The sequence below is a fragment of the Capricornis sumatraensis genome, chromosome 2, assembly GCF_032405125.1.
Source record: "Capricornis sumatraensis isolate serow.1 chromosome 2, serow.2, whole genome shotgun sequence".
In the NCBI taxonomy this organism is placed as follows: Eukaryota; Metazoa; Chordata; class Mammalia; order Artiodactyla; family Bovidae; genus Capricornis; species Capricornis sumatraensis.
Window position 1 is genome coordinate 68,370,517 of NC_091070.1, and position 7,181 is coordinate 68,377,697.

Sequence of the window (7,181 nt, forward strand, 5' to 3'; positions counted from 1 at the left end):
TCCATGTCCAGTTCTAACTGTTGCTTCTTGACCTGCACACAGATTCCTCAGGAGGCAGGTCTACTCCCATCTCTTTAAGAGTTTTCCACAGTTTGTTGTGATCCACACAGTCAAAGACTTTGGCATAGTCAATAAAACAGAAGTAGATAGTTTTTTTGGAACTCTCTCGCTTTTTTGATGATCCAACAGATGTTGGCAATTTGATCTCTGGTTCCTCTGCCTTTTCTAAATCCAGCTTGAACATCTGGAAGTTCACAGTTCACGTACTGCTGAAGCCTGGCTTGGAGAATTTTGAGCATTCCTTTGCTAGTGTGTGAGATGAGTGCAATTGCGTGGTAGTTTATTATAGTTAATTACAAGATACTGAATATAGCTCCCCGTGCTGCATATTAGGTCCTTGTTGCTTATCTGTTTTACATACAGTAGTGTGTACATGTTAATCCCAAATTTCAAATTTATCCCTTCTCTTTTTTCCCCTTTGATAATCATAAGTTTATTTTCAAGGTCTGTGAGTCTCTTTCTGTTTTATAAATAAGTTTATTTGTATTACTGTTTAGATTCCACATGTGGGTGATATTTGTTTTTGTCTGATTTACTTCACTGAGTATGATAACTAGGTCCAACCACGTAGCTGCAAATGGCATTATTTCATTCTTTTTATGGCTGAGTAGTATATATTGGCATATAGAGAAATATATCACATCTTCTTTATCCATTCATCTGCTGAGGCATATTTACACTGTTCCATGTCTTGACTACTATAAGAGTGGTGCAATGACCATGAGGTTCCTGTATCTTTTCAAATTAGAGTTTTCATACTTTCCAGATATATGCTCAGGAATGGGATTGCTAGATTATATGGCAGCTCGATTTTTTAGTTTTTTGAGAAACCGCCATGCTGTTTTCCATAGTGGCTGCCCCAGTTTATATTTCCACCAGCAGTGTAAGAGAGTTCCCTTCTCTCCACACCTTCTCCAGCATTTGTTATTTGTAGACTTCTTGATGGTGGCCATTCTGACTGGTGTGAGGTGATAGCTCATTGTAGTTTTGATTTGCATTTCTCTAATAATTAGTGATATTGAGCATCTTTTCATGTGCCTTTTGGCTATCTGTATGTCTTTGGAGAAATGCCTAGTTTGGTCTTTCACCAACTTTTTGATTAGGTTGTTTGTTTTTTTGATACTTAGCTGTATGAACTGTTTGTATATTTTGGAATTTAACCCAATATCGGTCACGTTTCCAGATATTTTCTCTCAGTCTGTAGAGTCTGTCTTTTCATTTTGTTTGTGGTTTCCTTTGCTGTGAAAAAACTTTTAAATTTAGGTCCTATTTGTTTCTTTTTGTCTTTGTTTCCATTATTCCCAGAAACAAATCCAAAAAAGTAATTGTTTCTATTTACGTCAAGGAGTGTTCTGCCTGTGTTTCCCTCTAAGAATTTGATAGTAAGACAGTCCTACAATTAGGTCTTTGGTAAAGTTTGAGCCTATTTTTGTGTATGATGTTAGAGAATGTTTTAACATCATTCTTTTACATGTAGCTGTCCAGTTTTCCCTGCACCAGCTATTGAAGAAAGTTTTTCCTCCACTGTACATTCTGGCCTTCTTTGTCGTAGATTGATGATAAGTGCAGGAGTTTAGTTCTGGGCTCTCTACACTGTTCCGTCGGTCTACGTGTCTGCTTTTGTGCCAGTAGTATACTGTTTTGATTATTTTGTGGTATAGTCTGAAGTCTGGGAGTGCAATTTTTCCAGCTCCGTTCCCCTTTCTCAAGATTGCTTTGGCTATTCAAAGCCTTTTTTGTTTCCATGCAAGTCTTAAAACTATTTGTTCCAGTTCGGTGAAAACTGCCACTGGTAATTTGATAAGGATTACACTGAATCTATAGATTGCGTTGGGTAGTACAGTCATTTCAATAACATGGATTGTCCCACTCCAAGAACACAGTAGGTTTTAAAGCAGAGTGTTCATGTGGTCAGATCTATTACTTGAACCTTTAACCAGAGCATTTCAAAATAATTTATTAGTTTTGATTGATTTTAGTCAATTTAAAAAACCCATGAGAAATGTCACACCCTCTGTACAGATAAGGAAACTTGGGCAGAGAAGTTAAATGATGTGTTTAGGATCTTAGATCATCAGTGACAGGGCAAAACCTTCTTCCCTAATGGTTCAGCTCCTGGTCCTAAACTCTGACTCCAACAGTGACCCAGTGTTTGAGTCCAAGAAGACGCCAGCCTAGCACACTTACCTGTGCTGAAAGTACAGAGACCTCTGAGTCCCACCCACCCCCATGGCCCCAGTCAGGGCCCCCTCACACTGTACACTCTCCCACCATTCTGCAGAGAAGACCTTCGGTTGGCCCCTTTCATGTTTGTAGGTGCAAACATTTATTTACACAGAAAGAAAGAAAATTCAGAGCCCAGAAGACCTTTTTCACTTTGAATCGCCTTTCATACCTTCCCTGTCCAGGTCGGATCAAAAACTAATAATCCTCAGAAAACAGAGTTTCAACCGGTTTAAAGCCTTCCGCTGAAGAAGATATACTTCAATGTGGTGTTTAGCTCCTCAGTGATAGCCTGTAACCCTGTAACAGGGGGTAAACCCTTTGAAGAATTCTAAGAATCTTCTCACAGGAAAGGGCTCTGGGGCCTCAAGCTGTTCTCTCTGGGTTCCTCTGAGCTCAGAGCTTTGAAATGTGGGTGGGGCCAAGGAAAGGTGGGGGAGGGGAGGGAGAGGGGGTGGGTAGGGGCGATCAAGGCACAGAAGAACTGGCCATGCAAAACCTCGGGTAGGCAAATACATCACTTCTGGGGCCAGAGGGCCGCTCCTTCACACATGGCTACGTCCCGTCCCCCGCCCCGCCCAATACATTTTGATGATGTTGATTATGGCTCTTCTTTAGGCAAAGAGGAAAGGAGGTCATCGTGCAGGAAAGGCAGCATTGAGAGACAAAATGAGTCAGGAGGAATACTAGTAATGCTAGGAGCTAGGACTCAAGGGACAGAAAAGGACAAGGAGGTGGCTGTATGAGCACCGTGAAAGCCAGGACTCTGGAGAGAAAGTCGAATGCTGGTCCCACCCCTCCTAACTGCATGATTTGGGGCAAATTACAGAACCCTGATGGGCCCATTTCTCCTCCGTAAATGGGGATCATAGAAACCTCCACCACACAGAGTACCTGTAAGAACTGAGGAATGTAGAAGCACTTCACCTGGTACCCAGCACCTACCAAGTGCCCCATAAATATGTTGCTATTAATTAAAAATTCAGGATTGTCCTTCATAAGAAAGAAAGTCTGTCACCTCCATGAACTTGTCTTGTTTCTTCTGTATTATGTCTACAAATAATATATTTGTATTATAGATGTCTACAAAATGCATTTGTTACATGTATACATTTTAATTCTTCCTTCGTCAGCTTAGCCACATTCAGTTAATCAGTTTCTTATGAACAAAGAAAACTTCCCAGCTTGCTCTATGGTTAGGAAAGCCCACCTCCTCTTTCTTCATCGATAACTAAGTTTTGCTTTGTTTCTTATTTTCTGAAATGTTGTTGGCCCCAGGTTCCTCCTCCCCAGAGGCAGCAGCAGGGCACCATAGTTTCCATCTCACCAAGCAGGTAACAGGGCATCCTGGGGAGATAATGGACTTCAAAGAGCACAGGACCGCTTACACAGAAGGGCCCACAATCTCTGGGTAGAGGGTGATGGAGCAGAAACCGTACAAATGCTCACCTCCCATTCCTGTCCTCCAATTTTTCCTGTCTCCCACAATTAACATCAATTAAGCTTTGCTTTTTGAACTCTTTGTCTGCCCTCTGGGGTCATTAGCTTTCATCTAGCCCAGCAGTTGGCAGCCAGAGCCGGCCCTGATTCTTCTCAGAAACCTCAAAGTCCAGAGTTAGATACTTTTTTAGAAATCTTAACATGGCTCTTTACCTTGAATATTTTCAGCTCTGAGAGAAGCCCCTGGAACATAGATCCTGAAGAAGTGATATTGAGGGGTGGAGAGAGGTGGGGAAGATCACTAGCTTTGTCTGTTTTCTGTCCCAGGTGCTGAGGGTGGGCAGGACAGCATTGAGACAGACCAGTAAACCAATTTATTTAGCAACTAATTTAGCAGCTATAAGCAGACAGCTCAGGCAGTAAAGAATCTACCTGCAATGCGGGAAATCCGAGTTTGATCCCTGGGTTGGAAAGATCTCCTGGAGAAGAGAATGGCAACCCACACCAGTATTCTTCCTGGAGAATTCCATGGACAAAGGCAGGTGGCAGTCCATGGGGTCACAGAGTCAGACCTGACTGAGACACTAACACTTTCAAGTAGATTTTAAAATTTTTATTTGGTATGTAATTTTAATTCATTTTGTCACCTTCCAACTCTGCTATCCCACAGCTCTTTTACCAGCCAAAGTGGGCAAGGGGTAAAACTGGGGCGGGACCCTCACTGATAGGCTACCTACCAGACAACATCTGGAGATTCTTATTCTAAAGCATTTGTCTACTGAACTCTTGAAAATCTCTCCTTTTCTAACTCTCTGTTCCACCTCCTCACGCTCCCACTTGCACTGTTCTCCGTGCCCCCTGCCCCCCACCATGCTGAGTCACTTCAGTCGTGCACGATGCTTTGTGCTCCTATGGACTGTAGCCTCCCAGGCTCCTCTATCCAGAGAATTCTCCAGGCAAGAATACTGGAGTGGGTTACCAAGCCCTCCTCCAGCGGATCTTCCTGACCCAGGGATCGAGCCCAAGTCTCTTATGTCTCCTGGAGTGGCAGGCAGATTCTTTACTACCAGTGCCACCTGGGAAGCCCCTTCCACCCCGACTCTTGACCCCCCAAAAGAACTGAAGGCAGAGTCCCTAGCTGATACAACTCCTGAATTATATGTGTGCTGCCACGAGATGGAATTAACAGCCCTATTGCTGTTTTTTTGTGCCAGATACCTGGCTGGGCATGAAGAATGCAACGGTGAGCAAAAAAGACGGAGTCCCAACCCCACCAAAACCCCCAGTCTAGCAAGAAACAGACATTGGACAAAAGATTATAAATAGTTAAATTACATTGCTGGAAGGAAGTGTCCAGAGCCTAATGCTGGGAGTGGGCAGAGATGGGAACACTCACCCCATATTCTAGGGCCTTCTGCTCATGCTCCAGCCAGTTTGCATGTTGGTAGGGCCTTGTGACTGGTTCAGGGCAATGGATGTGAGTGCACTTTACAGCCAAAGCCGAGAAAAGTGAGTGTAGTTTCTCCATGTTTCTCTCCCCCTTTGCTGTGGTACCTGGTGCTTTGACAGACAGTCAAGCCTTTGTCAGCCTGAACTGCCCAGGTGACTCTCTGGAGCAGAGCCCTCACTAAACCCCATGCCCACCCCAGACCTTCACGGCTCACATTGGGTCAGTAGCATGAGTTTTTATGGAATTAAGTCATAGAGACAGGGAGCGGTAATTTGTTTCTGCAGCCTAACCTAGAACGTATGTTGGTCTGACTGAGGACCAAGAATAGAGCTAAGAGTGAGATCCTTTTTCCCTAAGTGAGTAGACTTCACCTGAGAAGCACAGACTTTGTAAGGACAGAGAAAACATCTCCAATCCTCCTGAGACCAGTGGGAAGAAAGGAAAGCTCCCTAACCCTTTTCTTACCATTCCAAGCCAGGTACTGAGCATAGGGCAGCAGAGCAGAGGGTATGATGGTTCCAGCAGACCTGAGTCAGGCCAGGGGAGGGCACGGCTGTAGGCAGCTGGTCTCGGCAGGACCAGCTCACACCCTGTCTCAGACTGGCCACAGAGTTATGGCTGTCTTTATTGAATTAAGATGTTGGATGTCTTTTTATACCTGCCACACATATAATGAAGGAGAGCAGTCAGGTATTTCACAGCTGGGCTTAACTAGGCACCACTAACCCACCAGCCAACTTTCTTTTCAGGTACGTATTTTGGGGGAACTTCTTACTTTGATATAATTTCATACTTATAGGAAAAAAAAAATGGGAGAAGAGAGAAAAGAACACTCATTTACCCTTCACCCAGATTCACTAGTGCACTTCTGAAGAGTTTCTAGAAAACAACTGATCTCTTCCATATCAAACATAGCTTTAATGCCTGACTCAAACTTCAATATCATATTCAAGTTTCATAAACTAGTTTTATATTTAAGACTTGAAAAATTTTCAGAGTATCCTTAAGAGATAAAAAGTCCTTTCAAACTCATAAAGAAAAAGTGAAACTCCTGAGAAAAGCAGGTAAAGGCTTTAAGTAGCCAGTTACAAAAAGAGGTAGTATTGACAAACAGAATTTAGAAAAAAGTCAGCCTCTCTAGTAATTAAATAAATATACCTGGAAACCTCACTTTCTACCAACTGGCCAGGCTGTCCATGGGTGTCAGTGCTAATGATGGAGACAGTCTCAGGCAATGGGCACTCTCATACCTCAGTGCTGGTTCTGAACATTGTTGCAGCTTTCCAACTGGCCTATCTGGCAACAATAAAAAACAATTTTTTTGTTTTGTTTTTAAATGCACGTTCCTTTTAACACAACAGTTTTTCAAAATTTTTTTTATTATTATTGTGGTAAAAGTCACTTAACCAAAACATACCATTTTAACTATACTCAGTGACACCAAGCACACCTACCTGTACTGCTGTGCAAGTCTCACGATTATCCATCTCTCGAACCTCTCACTCTCCCAAACCGAAACTCCATTCCCACCAAACACCAACTCCCCATCCCCATCCCCCCACCCCTACCCCCCCAATCTCCACCCCGACCTTCAACATAGCAATCTTAATTCTAGGAGTTTATCTGAGGGAAATAACCAAATAGGTATCCCCGATTCTCCCCTGAGCAGAAGACAACAGGAGACATTATTTTTACCAGAGGAAATGTCAAAAAGTGGAGACTTTGGTAAAATAAACAATAGTATTTCATACAAAGTTCTAGCACCACCTACATTGCATTTACCAAATGCCAGGCTCTATTCTCAACACTTTGCGTGTATTAACTCACCCAATCCCCCCAACAAATAGGCACTACAATAGCATTTTACACATGATGAAACTCAATTGCAGAGGGGCTCACTGTTTCATCCCGGGTCATAAAACTGATAAATGTGGAGCCAGCCTTGGCACCCAGGCAGGCTGCCCTGTTAAACAAGCATCATCAAGCCTCCCACAGAGTGTGGAAGCCT